The sequence below is a fragment of the Adiantum capillus-veneris genome, chromosome 6 (genome assembly GCF_014529385.1).
Source record: "Adiantum capillus-veneris isolate H3 chromosome 6, ASM1452938v2, whole genome shotgun sequence".
Lineage (NCBI taxonomy): Eukaryota > Viridiplantae > Streptophyta > Polypodiopsida > Polypodiales > Pteridaceae > Adiantum > Adiantum capillus-veneris.
Window position 1 is genome coordinate 33282128 of NC_140936.1, and position 26415 is coordinate 33308542.

Here is a 26415-nt window from a genome sequence, read left to right on the forward strand (position 1 = left end):
AATTTAAGCTTCTCGCTTTCGTCTGCCGATTTGATTGAAGTTTTTTGTGTATGTTTGCCTTATTCTTCTGATCATCAGTGTGTCTTCAGTTTTTCTATCTAAGCTCATTTGCTATTTATTATTAAATTTTGACCTGTTTATTAAAAAAATCAAGGAAAATAATAAAATGCGCTAAAAAAGTAAAGTGAAAATCAAATAATTAATAAAATCCATTGAAAAACACAGCTTTATTGTTTTTTGTTGGATTTCTCTATTTTTAAGTCTCAATATCAAGAAAAATGATGAAAAATAACCAAAAAGGACTATTTTTTTATGATTTCCTGATAGTATATACAATATTTACACTCATCGGGGAGATATTATCAGTTCAATTTTCCCTGTTGATGATTTATAAGGGCATTACTAGGTAATTTTGCTAAAAATCACACGTTAACATCATCAAATTTTTTCCTCCCTCTTCAAACATTGCCCTTAATTACTTAGTGCCCTTCCACCCCTCCTAGATGGCGTACTCCGGGTCGACTGTGTGCATGGGTTGATCAATCGTGTCTATGCATAGCCTTGGTTGGCTCTACCATGCTTTGAAGATCAATGCAAGAGTTGGGTCTTGAGTGATTAACTCAAGGGTTTCTGATGTCGAGGTTTTTTTATGAAGTCTGCCAAAGAGAAAATCTTGTAGCTTGTGTACCCTTTGCTTGATTGTACCCTCAGGATTCTTTGGCATGCTGATTTCCTGAGATGTTGGTATCAATAATGATTGTTGTTGAGTTTTTAGCCTCCATTCATATCTTGGTTTGTCTTGGTCAGAATGGTGTGGTTGAGTCTTCCGAGACTTAACTCTCCATTGTTTGATCGGTTTTACAGTTTGCGGAGAAGATAAATGCTCTTTTTATTTGCAAATCCATTTCGTGTTAGGTTCCTTGCTCGGAGATGCTCGTCTCTGTGTGTTGAATTTTGGAATCATCTTCGGTATTGTCGATGATGTTCTGGGCACCCAGATTTAAATCGGTTTGTCATGAAGATGTACTTTTGGTACCCAAATTTTCCCGACTCCTTGCATGCTACTTGTAGCATTTACTTGTCCATAGGATGGAGAAGATTGATTGATTGGTGGTTTTCTTTGTTGGTAACTTCCTTTCCATTCCTCCTTGCTTGGTGCAATTGGAACAATGAGTTGTCCATCTTTAGGTGATAGCTTGAGCTGATTGGTATCCCAATCTGGTACCGCCTTTGTATGTCCACATCCAGGGATTCCAAGAATCATTATCTCATTCATGTGTTCATACATCAACATCCATGTACTATCACATTCAAGTTGACTACTCCCAATGTTGGTATTGGGTTCTTGTTGCATCCTTTAATAGTCGCTATTCCTGTTGTCAATGACTGACTTGTTGCTTTTTTGTATGTGGAATAATTAACTGTGTTTACTCGAGCTCCTGTGTTGACCAATGCATTTGTGCTATGGTTGTTGAGCTGTACTTTGATGCGAAGGTCCATTCCATCTAACCATTCATCATCTGTTGACACTGCATCTTTCTACAATTCCCATTTTCAGTCATCTATTTCCAGAGTGTTGATGGAAATAGGTATTTGTTGATTCTTGAGAGCACCTTTCCTTTTTAGTACCCGAAGCCGAGCTTCCTCATGGGCTCCATCAATAACATGTTGTCGTTTTATCTTTCTTTGCTTAGCTGCATGCATTCTTTCTAGCAATTCATTGGTTAGTGATAAATTGTACTTCTTTAAATGACATCCACTAATCCAATTAGCCATTGGTTCACCGTCTAGGGTGGATAACTTAACTGCTCCACTTGGAGATACATCTTCAATGATAAACAGTCCGTTTCCCTTTTTCTTAAACTTGGGAATGTGTTGCTTAAGGGAATAGACTAAAACTAAGTCCCCTTTTTTGAAGATTTTTGTAATTAGATGGTAATCAAAAAACTATTTTTGTTTTTGCTTTTGTGCATAGATGTGAGCTATAGCAATTAGCCTTTGCTCATCTAGCTTTTCTAAATCTTCAAGTCTCTCTGAAAGTTCATGTCCAGTCCACTCAAGATCTTTAGCTACCCTTAATGTCGGCAATAGAAATTCTATTGGCAATATGGCCTCAAGACCATAAACAAGGTTAAAAGGTGTAGCATTTAAAGCTGTTTTGAATGAAACTCGATAAGCCCATATAGCCGCATGGAGATTCATTTCCCAGTCTGTCCTTCCTGAACTAACCACTTTAGTCAATACTTAGCTAAGAATTTTATTCGTATGCTCAGCTTGCCCATTTGCTTGTGGGTGATAGGGGGCGGATTTGTTATGGATGACCATAAATTCATTAAGCAGATACTCAATTACCTCATTGAGGAAATGAGTTCCCCTATCATTGACTATTTCTATTGGTAGTCCATATCTTGTGAATACATACTCATATAAGAATGCGACAGTGGTTCTGGCATCATTCTTTTGGGTTGCTTTAGCCTCGGCCCACTTGGTCAAATAGCCCGTAGCTACAATGATATATTGAGCTTGGGTTCTATAATGGGAATATTTTCATATTCATTTGCACAAAGACGCACATGTTGATCCTTACCTCTCCGATACAATTAGTTTCCAATAAGAGCATAGTCTCTTGCTTTTGTTTCAATTGCTCTTTGATGGCGTTTGCTCATATCCTTAGGAAATATTCGGCTCGATAAGTAAGTGACTAGATAGTTACTCCACTTAGGAACAAGTGACATTCGGAACAGTGTTACATGAGGTATGGGTGTTTGTTTCTGATGAGAACAATCCTTTACAAAAGTGCGAACATCACTCCTCATAGTTGGCCAATATACTCCAAGTCTCAAGATTCGTCGCATAGTTTGATCTTCCGCAAAGTGAAGTCCTACTATGGTAATATGTGCTTGACTTAGGTATTGGGTTTTCTCCTCAGGATTAATGCACAAGAGCAATATTCCATCTCAGTTTCTTTTGTATAGTCTCCCAGCTAGTAATTGATACATAGCCGATTGCTCAATTAATCCGATTGTAATAGGAAGTGGTATTTGCGAATCCACTTGAGCTATGGTCATCAATGATACCATATTTTTCGACCATCGAGGTATCATTTCCATGGAGAACAGATATGCATCTGGTAGCTCATCTTCTACTCCTTTAGGTAGTTCCCCTGAAACAATCCTAGATAAATGATCTTCTCTTTGATGAGTAGTGCCCTTCTTTACAGCTACAGTGAAATCAAATTCTAGAAGAATGATGAACCATCCCACTATTCTTCCTATGTTGGATGGCTTGTTGACCAAGTATAATAAGGCTTGGTGGTCCATAAAGAACACAAGTTTGTTTGCTAATAGGTAATGTCTATACTTTTTTACGGCATAAATCATTCCTAATCCTTCCCTTTTGCTGGCGGTATAATTCTTTTCTCGCATGTTCAATTGTCGGCTAGCATAAGAAATAAGAAAATCAATTTTTCCGTCTCCTGGTTGAGCTAGTATACATTCAATGGTAAAATTGGAAGCATCTACATGTATGTGGAATATCTTATTCCAATCTGGTGCTTTCAATATAATTGGAGCTGAAGTAAGAACTTGCTTAAGCTTCATGGAGGATTCTTCACACTCATCAGTCCATTCAAAGTGTGTAATCAAGCTATACATGGGTTTTGCAATTATAGCGTACATGTAAATAAACCGTCTGTAATATCCACAATGTCCCATGAAGGCTTGAACCCCCTTGACTGTAGTTGGTCTAGGCAAATCAGCAATAACATGAATTTTATCCATATTAGTAGCTATGCCATTTTTAGACACTATACATCCAAGAATTTTTCCTTGTCTACCCATGAATGTACACTTTTTAGGATTTAAGAAAATCCTATAAAGTCTATATTTTTCAAATACCTTTTTGAGGTGTTCAAAATGATCAGCCCGGATTGATGAATGTACGCACACATCATCCATATATACTTCGAAGAATTTCCTTAGGTATTCTTTAAAAGCATGGCTCATCTTTGAAAGGTGGCAGGAGCATTAGTTAACCCAAAAGACATAACCCGATAGGAAAAAATACCCCACTCCATTGCAAAGGTAGTTTTATGATCTTTGGGGTCAACCAAAAGTTGATTGTATCCCAAAAATCCATCTAAAAAGCTGTAAGCTTCTTTACCTGAAACTCGTTCTAAAACATGCTTAGTGATAGGAAGAGGAAAGTTGTCTCTAATGGTAGCTGCATTCACTTTCTTGAGGTTGACACAAACCCATAGTTTTCCATTCTTCTTGGGTACTACCACAATTGGAGACACCCAATCTGTGTGTTCAATTTCATAAATGAATTCGGCTTCCTTTAGTTTTTCAATCTCTTCTTTGATCTTTTTGGCAAATATCTTATTATATGTGTATGGCCTTTGTCTACTTGGTTTTACATCATCTCTCATGGGTATGGTAGGTTGACAGATTTTTGGATCAACACCCTTGAGATCCTTATAAGACCAAGCAAAGATATCTCGGTATTCTTTCAGTAAGCTTAACAAAAGCTCTTCTTCTTCTTCTGTTAGGTCATTTGCAATGTAGGCAGGTCTAGGCTCTTCTCTTGGTTTAGCCATATCTATCTTTTTTGCGTTTTCAGGTCCTTCATAGGACTCACCCTGTTTTTGTAGTTCGTTTAAAGGATATCTACCAGTGATTTTGTCCCTGACACAATCATGTGCATCTTTTTGCATCAGGAACTGTGTTCTACTGGAGATTGATGGCATAGGTCTAGCTTTCACGTTTTTGGTGTCTCTTTTTTGTCTATACCATTTCTGTTATCTCGATTTTTGGTTTGGAAAGTCAAAAAACTTTTCCTCCCCTCCTTTCATGAGTAGCTTAGCTCTCACATGTTCTTTTTCCAACCCCGAATCATCTGAGGTTGCTAAATGTTTTTCTAACTCACACGGTTGCATCATAGTAGAGGTATGAAAAGACTTGTTGAGCTTTCATCAAGTCCTTAGATTTGTGAATTTTGTCTTCATTGTGAAGAGGTGAAATCATTTGTATGGGAATTATATCATAGCCATCCTCATTGCAAAATTGAGTAGGCATAGACGTATTTACACAGACATCCATTGTTGCTAAAATTTGAGTCTATTCAGATGGCTCAAACAGATGCTCTGAAAAGGGCTTGGGTATATAGGCTTCGTCTGTGCAATCCCTTTCTAAGATACATTCTTCTCATTTTAAGCTCCCGTTTTTTGAAGCTCCACACATCCAAATAAGAGTGTCTTTGTTTAACCATGATGCAAGCTTAGTTTCAGCCGAAGAGATTGAAACAAACTCTTGTATGGGAATTTTCATGATATCTCTACAAGTGTGATCTTTTAGATTAACCCTTGTTATTGATCCCACTTGCTTTAAGTACAGATAATTGTTCCCCAATCTTGGATGAGTTGTACTTGTCGCATGAAAGGCCTTCCCAATATGAATTCGTAATTGAGTTTCTTTCCAAAGTCTACTATGGCAAAAGTGTGTTGATATTCAATCCCACAGGAATTTACTATCACCTTTTCAAGTAGTCCTAAGGGTCTTTCAATGTATCCATCAGCCAATTACAATTTCATTTGCGTTTGTCTAATGGCTAGTTGTCCCCAGGATTCCCATACTGCTTTTGTGGCTATGACTATGCCTGCCCCACTATCTAGTAGTGCCATGGTTTCTGTGTCATTATATCTCACTGGAAGGGTGGTGTTTCCTTCTTTCCCTTCGTAGTATTCTCCGACTTTGTTCATTGGAACAGATCGAATCACTTTTTTATCCATTTTTAGTTTCAATTTTCTCAAATTTTTTGCGATTAGCCCCGTTATTTCCACCTTCTCTAAAGTTTTTTGTAGATCATTCCATAAATATGGTCTGATTTTTAACAGTTCTCCTAAAGTAAGAGTGCATTGGATGGGTGTAGACATGATTGAATGGATGTTGTCTACTTCGAGGGTCTATTCCGCTCTCTTTACCTGAGTGGTTTTACACACTATGGATTCATCTTTGCTATCTCCCAAGTAAGAGGGTAATGTTTTCAAGAGTGCTACCGTTCTCCGAGCGATGTTTTTCGAGCGATCCTAGTTTCCGAGCAAGTCTTGGCGGAAGGGTACTCCGTAGAAGGCTACTCCTATTGGACAAGGTGGTCTTGTATGCAGCTATCCATGAAAACTACAAAGTTATAAATTAGATCACGTTCTTGAATACATATTGACAAGAATGAATTTTGGTGCTTGAAAAGGACATAGAGAACTTTACCTACAAGAGGATACATGCTGCATTGATCAATACAAATGGAATGCCTAAATCAATTGTTTATTTATATACACCCTAATCTCATGTCTAGAGAGAGAGAGAGAGAATGCAAGATTGCAACAATAACAATACACATTTAAATGGAAGACTCTTGGATACTAAATTTTTGTTATAAAAAAGACATGACAAACTATAGCTGAAAATAAGGATTTTATGTACGATCAATGAAACAAAATGTAACAATAATTTACAATGATTCACTTTGTCAAAACAAAAAGTAAAAACAATGATGGCAATATACTCCAAGCTTCATAGCAAAATGTATGCTCTTTGATTTTATATTGCTATAGTTTTTGATCCATTAGATAGTAGCGAAAGAGGCATCTCCGTATCGATGTAAAATATACACCAAAAAGTTTCTAGTTGTTGCTTGGTCGCGATTTGCATCTCAAAAAGACAAAAAGACTCATCTGGCTTTAATGCTCACACACATGATTGTCAAATTGTGACATTGCAGCGTCTGCCACTAAGAGCCTGAAATAATTCGACTTTTGTGAGAGCTGCCTGGTGAATGAACTCGTGAGATGATGAATCCAATCCCAATATTTGCAAATACACATAGTACAAGTGCTTACATGGCATGTATGTCAAGCGCTTGTTTTCTCTTTTCAGAAAACCCTCACACGTGCAACGAGGAAACTCGCCCAGAGTCATTGAGTAGTTGACACCTAATGCTCGCGAGCGTTTAGTACTTACGTAGAAAATATGAGACTCATTGCATAAAACAATGGCCTCACGAACCAGTTGCGCAGACAAGGTTCTTCCTTTCTGAATGCTAACCTGGAACTCTTTGGTCAAATTTGCTCTCCACTTAACAAGCTTACCATCTCTAAATTTTGGCCGAAAAGAACTAAGCACTTGCAAAGAGCTCGATGTTGCATTTGTTGTAGTTGATTTGATTGAGCTTTTACCTGATTCAAGTGAAAATCCATTTTCCTCAAGGATTTGTATCTCTTGTGGTTGCAACAAAGTTCCCTCATCCACTGGCCACACTCCTGGAGCAGGGCCAATCAAGCCAACAACATGGTCCTCATCAACCTCCCAAGAGTGTGTTGGGGATGAGTTACAAAACCAAATAAACCCCCCCACAAGACCTCCAGGATACTTCCTTTGACCCCAAAAGCAAGGTGCAGGTACTCCATCTTTGCTATTATCAATCCCTGCATTAATGTATGCTCCACATCTTCCACTTTGCCCTGGTAATCGTCCAAAACAAGTCATTTTCTTTCCTGGTTCGGTTCTTCTGATAGCCCACACTGTCTTTGGAATCCTCCTCTCCACATATTCTCCTTTTCTCTCACCTTCTGGTTTATTTTTGTAACTATGACCCTCAGTAACAATTACAAATTCTGGCCTATGACTATCCTCTTCTAGGATCTCTCTTGGATCAACCTGCAGTGGTCGCTTTGCACGCACACTCCGTTTACACATTGCAGAATGTTGCATCTCCGGAGATTGAATCCCCATTTCAACCATAGATGAATGAGCAAGATCTGCTAGTTTTCTATTCAATGTCCGGCTTGTATTTTGACTACTGAATCTCTCTGCCATATCTTGTATTCCAGGGCCTGTTCCTGCATGAATACCTTTCAAGTATGCATTACACTTCACACTTTGAAAAATAGCCATTGACATGTCAAATCCTGTGGCCTCATAAAGGGATATCTGGCTTTTAAAACCAACTCTAGCAACGCATACTTGCATGTTTAGCCTCTGCTAGATTAGTGGTGGGCACAAAAATACCTGACTCATCTTGACTCACAAACCAAGATCCCCAATGGAATTCTCTCACATCCCACCAAGAAAGCCAAGTTTCCAATGATGGTATCTCGCCCTTGATTGAATGACCTGCATACCAAAATTTTCTAATTTCATTCTTGCAGCTGTCTGCAGCCACGTCGGATGGTGCATTTCGCCACTTTCGACACAAGGATTTATGCTCCTCTTGAAATGAAGGATGGATACACTTACGTGTGTGGTGAACCATGCTTTGCTCCGAATGGAAAGTACAACTCCTCTCTTTTTCAGATACCTTTTTTTTGCCCCACCAAAGTAAACTGCACGCACTGCAAGCCAATTTGCATTTGCCTCATCTGCCATGAATCCACGAAACTCTGGTTTTTCAAAGCCATTTTCATGAACCACAGAATTCAACTTTTTCCAAAACTCAGTTTGAGCAAAGCGATCCTCGACCTTGAACTCACATGTGGCAATAGTCAAAAGAGAACACACATAAGGGTCATATACGTGTGCAGACATTGTGGGCCAACCAGAAACTCTATGTATGTGATCAAAATGAACGCACATTTCTTGCAAGTTTCCACCAGGTCTCATTCTATTAATCAAATCAAGTCCACTACCAGGTCCCCTAATTGACATTTTAAAAACATGTGGTTGATGTCTATCACTCAACTGCCCTGGGAACAGCACACTGTGTATGAAAGGGTAGCGACAACGATTCTTCAAGTCCAACACAGTTTCAAGGCCCATTGCAGTGATATTCTTCTCTCTTTTGGCATACTCTAAACATCTTCCTATCCTCCTTTTATTTGAGAGAGGAGTGGCATACTCAAGAATGTCTGCAAGTTCATCCTCACCAATCTCTGAGTTCCCCTCTTGATTGTCTTTCATTAGCATGTCCATAATAAGATCTTGAGTAACGGCACCCTCAAGTTGTTTTGGAGTAGTGAAAGGATTTAGCTTTGCACGTGCTGCAACCTTCTAATACCATATTAGAGAGTTTGAGACATTGGAGCCAATTTGGGAATCATCAATGTCTTGAAGATTTTCCCCTATGGACAAATGTCAAACTATTTTTTAAGACCAAAGCCTTCGGCAAGGTAGCACTTGAAAAGATCTTTCGAGCCATGCTCTCAAAATTTTGGATAATATTTGACCATGTAGTCAGATCTTAATCTCTTTTTGAAAGTGGGAATTCAGAAATTCCCAAGTTGACTAATATGGTGTTTTCTCCTCTATTTGTTTTTCGATGGCTCTGCTAACACCCTCTTCATAAGGGTGCTTATGATTACCCAGATATATCGCACATCTTGTAGTGTTGAAATGATCTCTAGGCACACAGTAGTAAATTATTGCATGACACAAATCAACACACTCGGGCATTTGTGAGCAGTGTTTGCAAACAATATTACTATGTTGAAGCCCTACAAGACCAACAAGACAACTTTTTTTCATTCTTCCTTTCCAGTGAGTTTCATTTTGATAATGTAGTCTCGAGTAGTGAGGACAATCAATATTGACGCACAAAGGTGTCCAGGACAACGACTCAAGCGCACAACACCATCAAAACAATCTGAGATGCATGTGACGTACTCCATCCAAGAGTGACCATCATACTTCTGCTCCATGCCATGCATTGTTGACTTCTCTTCACAAGGAGGGAGCTCCAATGCAATGTACCCATCGTAAACTTTGGGCAGTTCTTCAGTTTTAACAATCTCTGTAGCACTTTGCATAGCGACATGCAAGCTACTATTTAAGGGCAGCTGTTTAATCATATCAATGACACTGTGAGTTTTTGGTGTTTCATTAGGAATGAACTCAACAGAAGTAGGAGTCTCATGTACAGCAATATCAATAAAAATCTTATAGAATTGATGTATTTCTGCATCAAGAAGAAATCCTTCTTCACCAGTGGAGAGCAGAACAGGCCCAAACTTTAATTGTTCATGGCTGAGTGACAAAGGCTTAAGTGACAAAGGCACCCCTTCTAAGTCAAAATACTCCTCAAGAAGATTTCGCTTGATTTCCACAAACCTGCTCTGAAAATTAACACTTAATTTCTGTCGTGGAGAAGGACCATATATGGTGATGAATCTACTCATGGATGATTGAAGAAAGGGGACGATTGTAAAAACAGGGCGTTAAAGCTCTGAGTTGAACCAACTCTGAGTTGAACCAACTGAAGGGAATTTCTATTAATCGAGAATTCCTCTTTTCTGCAAAAAAATTTCGGCACAAAAATCTAGTGAAACCGTCATAAATGCACCTCTATCTCATGATCACATAATTTTAAAATTTCAATGCGTTAAATTTTTGCCATTATAAAAATAACTAGATCTCTCTCTCTCTCTATTTCTCTCTCTCTCTATATATATATCTTGTGTGCCTCTCTCTCTCTCTATCTCTCTCTCTCTTTCTCTCTATCACCCGAGTGTGGTAGATTGGTTATGCCATTTCCCTCTTGAATAACATGTATTGAGTTCAACTCTCCTCATTGGATAGATATTTAAGGTCTCTTGGGATAGTTTCCTACGAAGTTAAATTTCTCTTATTCTTCTTCTTCTCTCTCTCTCTCTCTCTAGTTCTCTCTCTCTCTCTCTCTCTCTCTCTCTCTCTCTATATATATATATATGTATATATATATATATATATATATATATCAAAAGTTCTCTCAATTTGGGGCTTTTCTGAGTCGAAAGGGAAGAACAGAGCGAAGATGCGAAGACGAAGAAATCGAAAAAAACTCCTCAGAGGTACATAGCTGCTCTATTTGCCATAGCTACTCTCTGCTAAAAAAACTCATCAAAAGGAGGCCGCGCCGGCGCGCCCTCCTTTTGTGGTGTTTTTTGGAAACAAAATTCTACGATTTCAATTTTTGCTTTATCCCACGCTTCTACTGTTTGCGTTAGTCGATTTCAGTTTTCAGTTTCTACTGTATGCGTTAGTCAATTTCATCTTGTGCTCTAGTCGATTTCATCTTGCACTTCAGCAGGCAAAATCGACCTGAACTCTTCAAAAAACCCCCCCATTTGTTCCCCCTCATCTATGTCAACTCTTGGATTGAAGTCACACTTGAGCTTCAGAGATCCCATGGTGGTCAGATTGCGCAGGAATTCACCTGCATATTTCAAAGCTCCCCTTGAACTGAATGAATTTGCCACAATGATTAAATGTGGCAATTTCTCTACAAAATCCCTCAGATTTTTCTGGTTATGTGCGGAATCACCTTGCAGTGCACACCATTTGTGTGTGTGTTTTTACAAACAAAATGCAAAAAAACACCCCAAAAGCAGGCCACGCCGGCACGCCTTGCTTTTGGGGTGTTTTTTTGCATTTTGTCTTCATTCTCTGTGTCTGAGGAGGCTATGTAGGCATTTGCAGCCCAGAGTCAGGGGCAGCTTATGATCGGGCCACTTTGTAGTGCAACCAATTGAACAAGGCCTTATCGTTAATAATCTAGTCCTAATGACAGTTTTTGGCATGAATTGTGAAAGATCTTGTGAGAAATAAATAGTTTCTGAGTGTAAAAGCATCGGTGTAATGGTTGATACAAGCATCCAAACACCATCATTGGTCCCTGATTGTCATGTGCACATCGTCCTTGAAGGGCACATGCACACGTCTTGCTAACTCAAGGACATCTCAGGTAAGAGTATACAAGCCTAAGGGATTAAGTCCAGCAATTTTATGAGCCTTTCCGAAGGACCTGCATGACCGGAATAGTCCATTAGTTAAGTACACAACCCTTTTTGCAAGGCAGTTTAGTAATGACCATAGCCGGACCATAGCCGAAGTTGTTATGCATAACCGGGCTTCCGGCAAGGTCAACATGTAGACTAGGACATGTAGATGCTGAGATTTTAGTTTCTGTTTTTCTTTTTCTTTTTACCATAAGCGTGGTGAAATTAAATTAGAAGAAGATCAGATGCTACACCATACCAGGATGCCAGACACATACAATACTGCGGACATACAAAAGTGGGATTTGATGAGCAGAGCGCATCAAACTATGCCTAAAATTGCTTTTTTTTTACTTCCAAACTATGCCTAAAATTGGATGGTTATCAGATAAGGCCATCTAGATAAGCTTTCGCTTCGACAGGTCAATGTAAGGTTTGGAATCTGTAGCCGCATCATGTTGAAATACGACTCACTCATGTCTTTAGGTGCAGTTCTGGTATTAAGGCACCAAAAATAGACGTATTTTGCTTTAGCCTCCTGAATCATTGGCAAGTGCGGGGCTGTCCTTGGAGACCTCAATAGACTTCAGCTATCATGCTCCAGATCAGGGAAAAATGGCCAACTAAACTGAACCAAGTGTTTTCATCTAATGTGTCTGTTCTCTATGTTGTTGCTTATGTCTATTCTCTATGTGAGGAAGGTACTTCAGAACGGAACTCAAGGCAGGTGAAATTGGTAAAGTATCGTAGCATGTGCCTTATGGGTTGTATGTATGTGGTTTGAAGTATGCAAAAACCCAGGCACCGCTTTGAACCATGCCTACGAAGGTTAGCTGTGATTGTGAGTACATTGACAAGATTTTTTATTGCTTGTTTGTATGGCAGTTGCTTTGACAACACCTTAGACAATGTACACTGTCAGGATTGGGAGGATGCTCTTGATAATCCTGATCAGCTTATCGTATTTGAGTTCGTTGGTGTAGGCAAAGTTATTTCCTGCCCTTCTTTTGTAAGCGGTAGAATGCTTAAGCTGCGAGTATAAATGGCATGCAAATTGCCAAAAAACACCTCAAAAGCAGGCCGCGTCGGCACGGCCTGCTTTTGGGGTGTTTTTTTCAATTTGTTTTTTTTTAATTTGGGATGCTTTTCTAACAAAGACTTTTTTATTTGTTTCTCTTTGCAATCTTATAGCTACAACAAATTAGTCATGAAAATTAGAAAAGGATTGCATTTGGCCAATTTAAGTTGCGAGTATAAATGGCATGCAAATTGCAAAAAAACACCTCAAAAGCAGGCCGCGTCGGCACGGCCTGCTTTTGGGGTGTTTTTTTCAAAAAAAAAATCAAATTTGGGATGCTTTTCTAACAAAGACTTTTTTATTTGTTGCTCTTTGTAGTCCTCCGGCTGTTGCAGGGGGTCGTAAGCGATTGAGGAAAACCAGAGGTTCATCTCAACTTAATGTAGACTCAATGCAAGAGGAGAGTCAAGATGACATAAGCATAGTGTTGGAGCAAAATGATGTTGAGGAAGAGGTTGAGAGCCAAACTCTGGATGCTTCAGGGGTTGGTCAACAAGAGGCAAGTATGATGATTGTCCCTTATGTTGTTAAGCCAAAGGTACCATCTGTAGAGCCATCCAATGAAGAGAACAAGATTTACATGGATATGGGAGAGGACATTCTTCAGAAAACAAGGATGTTCAGCTGTCACCATTGTCCACCCATTCCTCTTTGTAAACTAATTCCTTATGCAAGGGTTAGGGGTCTTCGTGATGATCTTTCGGGCTTGAAAATAGCATTTGCTAGAGAGGGTTATGTGGCAGAGAAAGGAGCATTTATTGTTTCCATTTGGACGAGGGACAAAGAAGTTTCAATTGTGGATGAAGCAATACAGAGGGATTGGGATCCTATTTGGCATGAGGTTAACAAAGAGTTTGAAGCTGACCTCATTCTGAAACCTGAACTTTAGGAACTAATGGGTCACATGTTCTATGTTTGGGAAGGCAACCATCGTACCATGGCATGGACATCTGCTATTAAAGAATGCTTCAAAGAAACAAAAGTGAAGCATTGTCGTGTGCTTTGTACTATTATTAACCCTACCAGGGTTAGTGAGATAGCCCTTCTTACAAGTTTACAGAGGATGAACTAGTGAGTCTCCTTCCTTATCTTTTTGGTTATGATAGTTCTCAAGTTTATTTATGTTTATGTGAATTTTTCTTGCTTTTGAACATGTAGTTTGAATACACATGCCTTGGTGACCACAACATTGAGGGATGAACTAGTAAATTGTGCAAATATTTGTTCTGTTGATCATGGGGAGTACCTAAAAGACCTACCTGAGAGAGATAGAATGTTGATTGCACGTATCAGAAAGAAGAGTACCAAGGGTGTTGAGCCCTGGTATCCTCTTACACGTAGATATCTCAGAAAGCTAGTTTTTAATGTAAGTTTTAAGTAGTGAGGCGGTCCGGGGCGGGCAACAAGAAGAGCGGCCTCTAAACACCCTTCGAGGCTCCCGTGCTGCTCAATTGGGGCTGGGGCAAGCACAATCAGAGACAACAACAACCCACAGCCAGAAACCAAACAAGAAAAGGGGCACCACCTAGTTGTAGATGCGAACTAGGACGCACGTGATATCTCCTTGTACTCAAACGCACAAAGAGAGGGGAATGCAAGATAGCCACACACACCAAACACAAACATTCACCACGCCAGAGAGAGATAAAGAGCACAAATCAACTTGAGCAACTCAGTCTTAGCCTTAAAGACTAGATGCACACAAAGCTTGATGAGAAATAGAGAGACAACACAAAACTTGACCTTGTTGCCAATACACAAATTGTCTTAGGGTCACAGGAGCCCTCTCACCGAGCACCCTCTTACAATTTACCTTTTAGGCAAACAATTCAACAAGCCCTCAAACCACCAAGCATGAACTGGCACAACAAACTTCAAGGACAATATACCTTCAACCACCTGATGAGCCAACTTATCAAGTCAATTTGGAGAGAAGAGTCGTAGTTGCAGCATACAATTGCACCCAAAACTATGAATCTTATTTATGGACAAGAGTAGGCTACAAGTGTGATTGCAGAGTATAGTATCACTGCACTCCTCTAGATGGCATAACTAACTTCAAGCTTCTCCATGCACCTATGTGTAGTGATGGAATAGAGCACTCACAATGCACACACTCTACACAACTAGGCTTGAAGAGTGGTGTGTTATGTGTTGAGAATGGTGTGGTGTAGTGTCATCATGTGATGATTTACAAGGGAGAGAAGGGCTCTATTTATAGGTTTTAGAAGCCCCGATTTGGATTAGGCCTAATCAAGTTTATTTGAAGGAATAAAACATTATGCATATTTTTATTTTTTTGCTAGATCGCTAAATGTAGTTCCGCATATCATGGAGACAAATCCCGCGAGAACAAAGGGCATCCCGCTTTTTTTTTTTATTTCTATTTTATCCTGGCGTCGAGCTATTTTTCCGCAGGGCCCCCCCTGCAGTATTGTTACCGCGGTAGAGTTTCACCACCGAGTTCGAGATGGATCGGTGTGGTTCCTCTACGCCTGGGACACCAGGATATCAATCTCTGAGAGTGGAGGGGATACGCATAGATTAGGGAATTTTAATGAGGGTGGGTCTCTCTTGTCCTTTGAGTCACATGGATGTGGGCTCAAGGGAAGAGAATTATTGAGGATGAAAGGAGAGAGGGATTGAGTGAATAATTTGGGAGGGCCTACTCTAGTAGAAGGTGCATTTTACAATAAGGTTAGTGGTTAGTAGTTAGTAATTATCACTAAAAAATATTTACAAAATCATTCACCAAATGGTGAGATATATGATGAGAAAAGTTAGAGAAGGGATGAACTTGTAAAGAGAGGTTGAAGCTTTGGATAAGTTGACATTCACCTCTTTACAGCACCGGAAGAAGAAGCAGTCAGCATGGCGAAGTAGCGCGTGTCGATGAAGCTATGTTATCTTCAAACCTTAGAAAATTCATGATAAAAGCCTTCGTTTGCAGAGGTTATCCTTGGATTTTTGTTGATTTTTTGAAGTTCTTTACAAAGCTGAAGAGAGTATGGTAATATGGACATATGTAGAGAGAAAGGGGGACACATAGGGTGTAGAAATGGAGGATGAAGGCTATGGAGGTGTGAGAGATGTGGCAATGGTGAAAAGGGTGAATTAGTACATGGGAGTTGCAGGTTTAGGAGGGGGAAGGAGAGGGAGGAGTGTGTGTGAAAGAGGAAAATGATAAAGTGGAAGAGGGAGTGTGGCTGCATAGCATGGGCAAACTGGGGTCCACCAATAAAATCATAGCTCATAGCTCGTAGCTCAAAAAAATATGAAAAAATTTGAGATGAAAGTTAAATTCACGAGCTACAACTTTTGTTTGTATCACCTTTTCAAATTCGGGGAGCATGTGATCTTTAAAAATTCAACAAAACCGACTGTTTTTTCCACTGCACAAGGTCCTTGTGAAGTCCTTCTTTGGATGATTCTTTTGAATACCTCCAAGAGCGAGCTCCCCATGGTGCATGCATGAATTCCACATATCCTTGACCTTATTTGGTAGGTCTATAATTGAAGATATTGTTGAGATCATGATATAAGTGAATAGTATAACTAAGAAAATCAAATATTGAGGGGTCTAAAAAAATATGTACATGTCAAATATAAATAATATAGGTGGAAAAAATATAAAGGGGTCAAAATAAATCTCTCTCATTATAAGTCTACCATAAAAAGATGAATATTTTTTGTGTTCTAATTTATGAGAGTAAAAGAGAATAGATGTAGGAAGGAAAAATCACAATAGTGAAAAAATATACACATAAATAAAACTAGTTTTTTTTTATTTTTATTGGGATGGAGTTACACCAAAAATAAGAGAATCTTGCATGAAATTATTTTTATATGGAATAAAGAGTATGCAAAATGGTAAGAAAAAATATGGTAATGGTGAGTCAATGTACATACCATAAATAACACACCATAGGTAGAAATATTTAAATAAATACCAAAATAATTATGAAAAATTCTTTTATTTAGGCCCTATATACAATGAAATATTTACACACAAATGGGCCATAATATACTTATATTTTTTTATTTTTTTATTTTTTTGGCTCAACTAGCCCAGTGACTAGCTAATTAAGGGTTTTTAAGAAGATATGGGAAAAGTCCCCTAACTCACACACACCTATATACAGTGAAATGGTAGGGATAGCCACAGTGTTTGGATTATTTTGGTAGGTGGGTTAACTCACTATGGCAATTACGGAAAGCCAAAAAACGGCTATCAGTAGCATATATTTCTAACATGAATTTAGTATTGCTATGCTTGTCACAATGGATTTGACTCCTTCCCTTGTTTTTCTAGGTGCAAATAAGTAAAGCACTAAACAAGAAGGTTGAAGAGGCAAGACTAAAAATGTCAGATGAAGAGCTTCAATTGTTTGAAGAGAAGGAGAATGAAGAGTTGGCTTCAAGATATGGTGATAGGATTGGAAAGGTGAGTCTTTCTCAATGAACAACTATGTGTTTGTATTTACTTTTCTTATATAAATTATTGACTTCACTAAGTTAATTTTAGATCCTTAATATTGTCGATCCCAAGCATGGAGATACTTGGAGGTCAAAAGTATGGTCTCTCAAGTCGGGGCGAGAAAGTTTTGCAACGCTTGAGAAATTGAATTTATTGGCTTTATCTGATGTTCAAATGGAGTCCAAAATCTTTTGGTTGACTTTGTTGGAGGCAAAAAAAGCAACAAAATCTATGTATGGCCTTGCACGAGGGGATCACCTTTATAGACAGTGAGTTCCTAATATTTTTTATGATTGTATAGATTGCATGGTTTATAGGCTAACAAAAATAATACATGAATTTATGTTTTCTTCTTAAAGTTGGCTTAGAAGAGAAGCTGTGCTTGAGAAGATATACCATAAAGCTACGGAGGTGTTGGTCGATTTTATGGATGTGCCGGGAGGGGTAATTGTTCCTCTTGATCTCTCCCTGTTTGACTTCTATGAAGAGGTGAAGATAGAGATGAGGACATATCTGTTTCCTCTTGAGGTTCGAGGAGAGCCAAAGGAGAAGAAGAGCAATGATAAACCTCTCAAGAAAGAGGATATGATATTGAAAGCTTCTATGAGGCTACTTTTTAGGTGAAGATGTGTGAATGAATTCACTTGATAGTTACTTTAATTTCATAACAAAGATAAAATCATGTCTTTGATAATTGTTTCATTGTCCATGGTAGGTACTTTGTTTGCTTGCAAGGAAAAGGTCATGTGCCAAGTATTCCAGTTAGGGCAAAGCAATGGCTATTGACCCTGAATGAAGAGACTTGTATGCACCCACGTGCTATGCATCAATGTACACGATGGGAGCTTGACAATTGTCCATGGTGGATAGATCTTGAAGGAGGTCATGTTTTGAATAGAGAGAAGGAGTTCTATTCACAAATATCAACCATGGTTCCAAAAGAAGTGGACCAAAGAAAGAGTATGATAATTTGAAATTTTGTATAAGTAAAATTCTGAATCATGTATCATGTATTTGTTGGTTTTCAATAACGTTTTGTTCTTTATTCTATTGTTGTTTAGATAAACAAAAAGAGAAGCATGTTGAGAAACAAAGGATTGATGTTGAAAGCCAAAAGTCCTTTGATATTTCTCATCATATGGAGGACCTGGAAACAGAGGATTGCATTCAAGGTTTGAATTTCAAGATCCAAATCTATTTTGATTCTTTAGTGAATATTTTAATAGTGTTTATATACACGCACACACATATATATACCTACTTATTTGCATACGTATACATAGATATATAAATGTCTGTTTATGCATGTAAGTACTTATATATATATATATATATATATATATATATATATATATATATATCATGTTTCTGCATACATTACTCTATTGTGTATGTCTCTCAAGTATCCAAGTTATGTCTTTGCACACATACATAGAGTCTCTCTCTCTCTCTCTCTCCCTCTCTCTCCCTCTCTCTCTCTCTCTCTCTCTCTCTCTCTCTCTTCTCTTATCTGTATGTGTTTGAGAGGAAAACATATTGATATCATGCTCTTGTGATCCTGAAGGGAATACTCTAAAAGGTCAAAAGAGACTTTCCAAAAGGACTACACAATTTATTTATCTTGCAACGCATTATTTGGGATACATGCCTTATGTTGAGAATCCCAAAAGCATTGTAGTGGTTGGTGATTACATCACCATTGGGAAGGATTTTACGGGAGGAAGAAAAAATGATACCTTCTATAGTGTGCACGAGTTCATCAAGCAAAATAAGCCTTCAGGGGTTAATTACACAAAGAGGGGAAAGACTGTGGATTGGGCAGCTGACTTCATTTTTCTTGACTTGCCATTTGGAGGCACTCAAGGTGGTGATGATCCTTGTCCCATCTGGGATTTTGTTTCTGAGGACCATGTGCGCTATGGGATTGCTTTGGCAGCATCTACTTTGGCAGATTTGGGATGGTTATTGGTGATGGCCTCTATGGCAGGTATTTGTTAAAGTTAATAGTTGTTAATATTTATGTTTATTTTGTATGTTTCTACTTATTGAAACTTTTCTAAGATGATGCAATTATATTATAGGTGATTTCACAATTGGGTGGATTGAGCGCTATGTTCGCGTTTACGATTTGGAGATAGTGAGACGAGCGGTTGTCATTCACCATTCTATATATGGATTTAAAGAGATTGGTGGTATTCGCACAGATGTGAGTATAGTGATGATTATATTCTATTCAAATGCTCAAAACTACATGTGTTTCTTGAATTAAGGTTTAATTGGATATTATTATCTTTTGTTGCTAGTGTTCTACGTCAATGCTTTTTATGGTTCGACGTCAAGCTGCAGATCCTCCTATTTTCATTGCAGAGAGTACACCTCTCTTTGAGTCCTTCGGCATGCATCCTTTAGATACCCTCGCCTACCATTATCTTCCGGATTATTTGCGTGCTTTGGACCCTGTCGGGCAGCAATGGCGTGGGGGACTAGAGAGGAGTCATACATTTTTAGCATGCTTTGTACACATGTACTGTCGTCGAGGTGGTGTGTGCATTGAGATGGGATGTGGTACTGCGCCTATTCTTAAGACATGCATGCACACTAGTAGAGTATGTGCATCTATCGATGTGGATACATTTTTGATGACCACGTATGTAGAGCCTCTCCTTTTGGCTTACATGCAACAGGGCAGCCATGATGATGTTAGTAGGCCGTAGGCAGATGATGAGGTGGATCCACTTGCAGGTTTCAATCCGTATGACTAGTGAGGCCCTTGTCCCTTGAGACTAATACTATTATGGACTTCTTTCAAGTGTGGTTTGTTTTTATGTGATGTTTGGTTTATATTGCCATGTTTAATTATGCCCTTGTTTTGTCGCAGATTGACATTTATGTAAAAACTCATGGGTTTTGGAACATAGTTTACTTCGGAAATGTTATGTTCTTGGATGTTATGTTGTTCATATGTTAATCTTCTCCCTTTGTATGAATTTTTTGGTATAGAAATTATTGCCAGCTCTAGGTAAATAGTAGTATTCCAATATATGCTTATGTGTTGTTTGGCTTGTATTGCCATATTTGGATATGCTTTTGTTCTATCATGGTTGGTGACAATATATGGATTACTCATGATTTAGGAAACACATTTTACATTGGAAATGTTATGTATTAGATGTTATATTTGAATATGTGTATCTTTTTTCTTTGTATGGATTTCTTTATATGTATTAAGATTTCGTTTATTCCTTCCATGCAAAGTCAATTGCCCGTGTATGCCGAAGCAATGGCAAAGAGCATGTCTAGAGACAAACGATTCGACATGGAACGGGAAGAGCATCGCTACATTTAAAACCTTTACATTGATGATGAATGTGAATCATTGTAAATTATTGTTACATTTTGTTTCATTGATCGTACATAAAATCCTTATTTTCAGCTATAATCTGTCATGTCTTTTTGATAACAAAAATTTAGTATCTAAGAGTCTTCCATTTAAATGTGTATTGTTATTGATGCAATCTTGCATTCTCTCTCTCTCTCTCTCTCTCTCTCTCTCTCTCTCTCTCTCTCTCTCTCTCTCTCTCTCTAGACATGAGACTAGGGTGTATATAAATAAACAATTGATTTAGGCATTCCATTTGTATTGATCAATGCAGCATGTATCCTCTTGTAGGTAAATTTCTCTATGTCCTTTTCAAGCACCAAAATTCATTGTTGTCAATATGTATTCAAGAACATGATCTAATTTATAGCTTTGTAGTTTTCATGGATAACTGCATACAAGACCACCTTGTCTAATAGGAGTACCCTTCCGCCAAGACTTTCTCGGAAACTAGGATCGCTCGGAAAACATCGCTCGGAGAACGGTAACACTCGTTTTCAAGGTCAACGGTTTAGACATTCTTGAAGCTTCAGATTCGCAATCCCCATACAAGGATTGTACATCCATGTCCGTATCAGGAGGTAGATTGTCCAACCAAACTTCCTCTATAGGAGCTGACTTTAGAGTTAGTCTCCCATCATTAATCTAACTTTTTTCCATTGGTGTCCTAGCCAGTCTTCTTCTACGAATGGAATTCCGTCTAAGGCATCTTCGTTGTCCAGCACTATAAGTTCTGGCTCTTTTGTTCCTAGGTGGGGTTCTACCGCCACTTTGGATTTTTCTTTATTGTTTCCTTCCACAAGCTCCTCAGGTTTTGTCATACTTTTGAGCTTGAGTTTTTGTTTTTCCAGCACCTCTTGCGTGATTCTTACCAAATTTTGATAAGCTTCAAGCTTAGCTGCTTCCATGTCTGGAGAAGGATAGTTTTTCCATTTATTTTTCATGTTTTGGCCTGCTTTAAGACCCGCTTGGTAGGCTTCCAAGGCTGCATCAATAGGCTCAAAAATTTGTCTACCAAAATTGATCCTCCAGATTTCATGGTGGTTTCTTTGATTTCACTTCCAGTTTCTTTCACCTTTTCCTGGAATAGCTTTTTTGCTTTCTCCTCGATATTCACCCGTTGTTTTTGTTTTCTCATCTCATACCTTTTGCTTCTACTTCTTTTGGTCTTTTGAGAGGAATTTTTTGTGTTCTCCGAATCATCAGAGGAGTTATGTTTCTTTTTTTTAGCCTGAGCTGTGGTGATTACCTTGATTGGAACAATCGGTTCACTCTTAAATGAGCTACTAGGTATCACTTGGATTACGTTCACTACTGTCTTACCCTTGTTTAAAGGATTTTTAGGACAATCTTGTGGAAAGTGTCCTCCCTTTTTACAACATTGTATGCTATAAGCTTCAACTGGATTTAGGTTTTTGTCAGGCTCTGGGCATTCATTCTTCCAATGATCATCTACACCACAATTATGATAGTTTCTAGTTCTTGGCTTAATCATGGGTCTTACCATAGGAGGTATAACACCTTGATTAGCTACATAATACATTGGTGCAAGGTCTGGTGGAGTATAAGTCACAAGTTCTTCCATTGGTGGTGGATGTGAATGATACCAATCTCCTTCTACCATTACTGTAGATAGACTAGGCTCAACATAGGGTGTAATAGGCACTAGTGCTTGTTCATCTACGACTCCCTCTGGATGCATGTATGTACTTTACAAGCACTGCACTATGTTCTAGATATGAAGGTTGTTGGCCCAACACGGATTGAGGTCTTTCCATACCCATTGGTGGTCTTTGAGCTGGGGCCATATTAGGCTGATACATGTACATGGGCTATCCTTGTGGCCTCATAGGTACGTTCTAAATATTTCCATCATACTTTGGTCGATAATAGCACTCATTGGTCTCATGGTTAGTCCATTTATCCTCATTTGCACACCATTTCTGCGGTCTAATTGGTTGTTCCTATTGAGGTGTCCCTTGCCTTGGTCCCCTCATAGATGCTTTTTGCATGTTATTCATCATGTCATTCATCCTTTTGAGCATGTCTTCTATGACTGAAAGTGGTGCTGCAGCCAGCCGTTTCCACTTATGTTGGTTTAGTGGATGCTATTTTCTCACTTTGGTTATTCTTAGGGACATCTTCTTCGTTGAAAATATCACAATTGTCTCCTAAGTCAATAGCATCTGACACACACTCTTCTAGGGTTGTATGCTTCTTGCCATATAGTATAGCATGAAGTTCTTTGTTTAGCAGTCCCTCTAGAAACAATGATACTAGTCGTTCTTCTACAAGTATCTCTAGCTTTAGGCATCTGGCAATGTATTGTTTCATTCGAGTTGCACAATCCTTAACAGACTCACCTTGTTTCTGTTTAAAGTTGTAGATTTAAGCTACCGTATTGTGTTTGATCCCCGTTTTGAAACAAGCAGCTACAAATCCTTGAGCTAATGTGTTTAAGTCCATGATTGACCTTCGTGGAATATTTTGGAATCATGTCAATGCTTTTCCTTCTAATTTCATTCCAAACCCCTCGAATTCAATATAGAAATCGAATATGTGTTTTGCTCTTAGCACTTTCTTAAAGCTTGCTAAGTGGTCGTATCGATCCCTCAATCCACTGTATTTTCTGACCCATTTTTGAAAATCAGCTGGTCTGACACATCTATTGGGTTCAATTCCCGGTCTCCTGGCAGTTGGTCCTGTTCCAGGTCCTTCAAACCAGTCTGTTGGAAATAGTGACTCAAGTAGACCTGGACTGGCTTTAGTGTCACCCGGTTTTCTTCGTGATGAGGTGGTTTCTGGTTTCTTAACATTACTCTCAGAAGATCTCTCACGGTGTTCATCTCTTGGAATAGTTTCTGGTCCTTGGCCCAATATCCAATCCCTTATGGGATACCTTTGGTATTTGGTTTGTTCTACCTCCTCAGGAGTCATCATAACAAAGTTATTATCTTAACAATCCCTATACAGGTAGGTTGGTAGATCTGCTGATCCCTTATCTCTCATCTTGAAGATATAGATGATCTTTATGGGTGTTAGTTGTCCTGATTTGGCATGCGCAGTCCATAGGAGATTTTTGACATTTCTATCCTCCCAACAATAGACTCTGATCCTCTGATTATCCGTACTAAGCCGTTTCAAAGGCTTCAAATCAACTTGATCGTATCCCTCAAATTCTAAAGTTGGTGGTCCTTCTTTAGCTACCATATCTGGAATTATGGTGTTTACTTCTAACCCCCATTTGTCTATCATGTCAGGGAATTTGACTTGTAAATACTGAGTTCCGTTTCTATCCATGTACATTTTTCCTTGTTTGTTTGCCCTGACTTCCTCTTCGAACTCAATACCATGGTCATCAATGCGAACAGCATACTCTTCGTTAGGATTCATGTAAACCTGAGCTCCATGGCGGTTAGTCTTATAAAAAGAGAGTATATGCTTAAAGCACACTGTCGTTCCGATTTTTGAGTGAGTCGAGTAAGAAGACATTTCAGATGTTGAATTTGAAAAAGTATCTGAGACTTCCTCAAGGATAGTGTGCAAGGAATTGCCTCGATTCACACTTTCTTCAGTGGATACTCTACTGGAGGTTTCTCCAAATATGCCTTGATTTCCTAGTACACAACCAGATCTAAAGTTCATAAAGACTTGTGGAGCCCTAGATAGAGTACTTACCGTCGGATTGACTTATTGTCAATTTCTTCCAAGTGACTTGATTGCCATTTCCATCACGTTGTCGATTCCTTGTCTGCAACCTGATTCTTGCATCAATTTTGATCAAGTTAGCTATTCTTTCACAAAGATTGTATAGTTTTTGCTAACTATTGTGATTGGTCTATGTGTATCACTTCAAATCGAGCTAATTGAGTCAGTAGTTAAGACTTTCAAATTTGACTTTTCCAAAAAATCAAAGGATTAATCTGCAACCTAGAAACTAAGTGAACATGTACCAATTTGGATCCGATTGAACCCAAAATTGCCTGGTAGCCTTGTATTATGTTGGTCTATCACTGTACAAGTTCAAAAGTCCACGTCTAGCAGTAGTAAATAATCGCGATTATTTACTTTTGTCAATTTTTTACACTTTTTGGCTTTGTTTGTTGCCAAGTATACAACCTGCTAAGATCTCTGGACAAGTTTCAACAAGTTTGGACAAAATCTATTGAAGTTTAGCAATTGTTTCTTGTCCGCGGACTCTGATTTCAAGAATTTGGCTTAAGTCTCACTTTTGTGATCCAAATTTCACCAAAATTGATTTGTGTGGTCTACTTGATGCTTGACCTTGTGGTATACTCAAATGTGCAAGATTATCAATTTTTGAAGCAGATGTAAATAATTGCGATTATTTACTCCATCAAATTTTTTGCAAGTTTTTATCCCAATCTTGACACAGATCTGTTAAGTATCTCAACTTAAGCACCCTAGCCAAGTTTGAACAAATTTGGACAATTTTTTGTTCAAATGGTCATCAGTTTTGTGTCCGCACACTGACTTTGCAAATTTGGTTACAATTTTCAATCCAATGATCCAAATCTTACCAAATTTGATTTGTGGGCTTATTACAACATGTAAAGGTAGTGGTATGCTAATTTGGTCAAAAACGTTGAAAAATGGGATAGATGTAAATAATCGTAACTATTTACTTCTGGTAACTTTTTGCATCTTTTTGGTCAAGTGAGCATGTACACATGTCTATCACATCAATATAAGCCTATGAATCAAGTTTCATTGAGTTTGGACAATTTCTTTCCCAATTTAAACTCAAGTTTCCGAAAGTCAGTACAAACTTTAGTTTTTACCCTGTTTTTTGTCAGTCTGGTGATCCAAATTCTATGGTCCTTTACAAAAGTTGTTTGTACACATGCAATGAGTCACTGGTATCAAGCTTGGTCAGTTTTGGGCTAAAAGCAAATAATCGTAATTATTTACTTTAGGCCTAAAATGAACATTTTTTTGCATTTTTTCAATGGACAGTCTTTTCATGAGCTATTTTAAGCCTATGAATCGAGTCAAAACTTAATTTGGCCTCAAATGTCAAGAAAAAGTAAATAATCCGAGTTTTTGCGAACTCTTGAAATTTTTACCTCAATGTGTCCTTGAGCTTACCCACTGGTTCATACAACTTTTAAAGCATACTCTCCAATCGGATTGAATGGTTGGCAATCTTTTCGTGCTATTTCTAGCCATAGATCTGAAATGCTGCAACTTCAAATAACAACTCACAATTGATTCTTTCGGAGAGAGCAATGTTCTGAAATCCACCTCGGATCCTACTTACCCTACTCCTAGATTCTAATGCAATGGGGTTGTGGAAAGTGTCCACAAACACTCGTTTTCTTATTTTTTATGGTTTTCTGAGCATTGATCTTAAGACTTGTCTTGTCTATCAATCATTCTCAAAATCCTAATCTAGTTCTACAATTCTACAATCCTAAAGGCACTCAGTAAGTACGATTACTTCCAAGCTACCTCTACACAGCAAAAGACGACAATCTTATGCTATGCGGTTCTAAAAAGAAAGTTTCGAGTCTAGGTGAATTTAGAGGAAGTTAAAGGATAACTTCACAAAATGCTTGTGTTTTTTCCTAGTTTAGGTCTCTTCGATCCCCGGCAACAGCCCCAAAGGTGGAACGGGTGTTTAACCTCACTCCTATCTTATTGCAGATTTAGCGAGAACCACGATTAAATTGTCAATCCATGGGACAAAGCTGACTCGACTAGTGCATAGAGGCTAC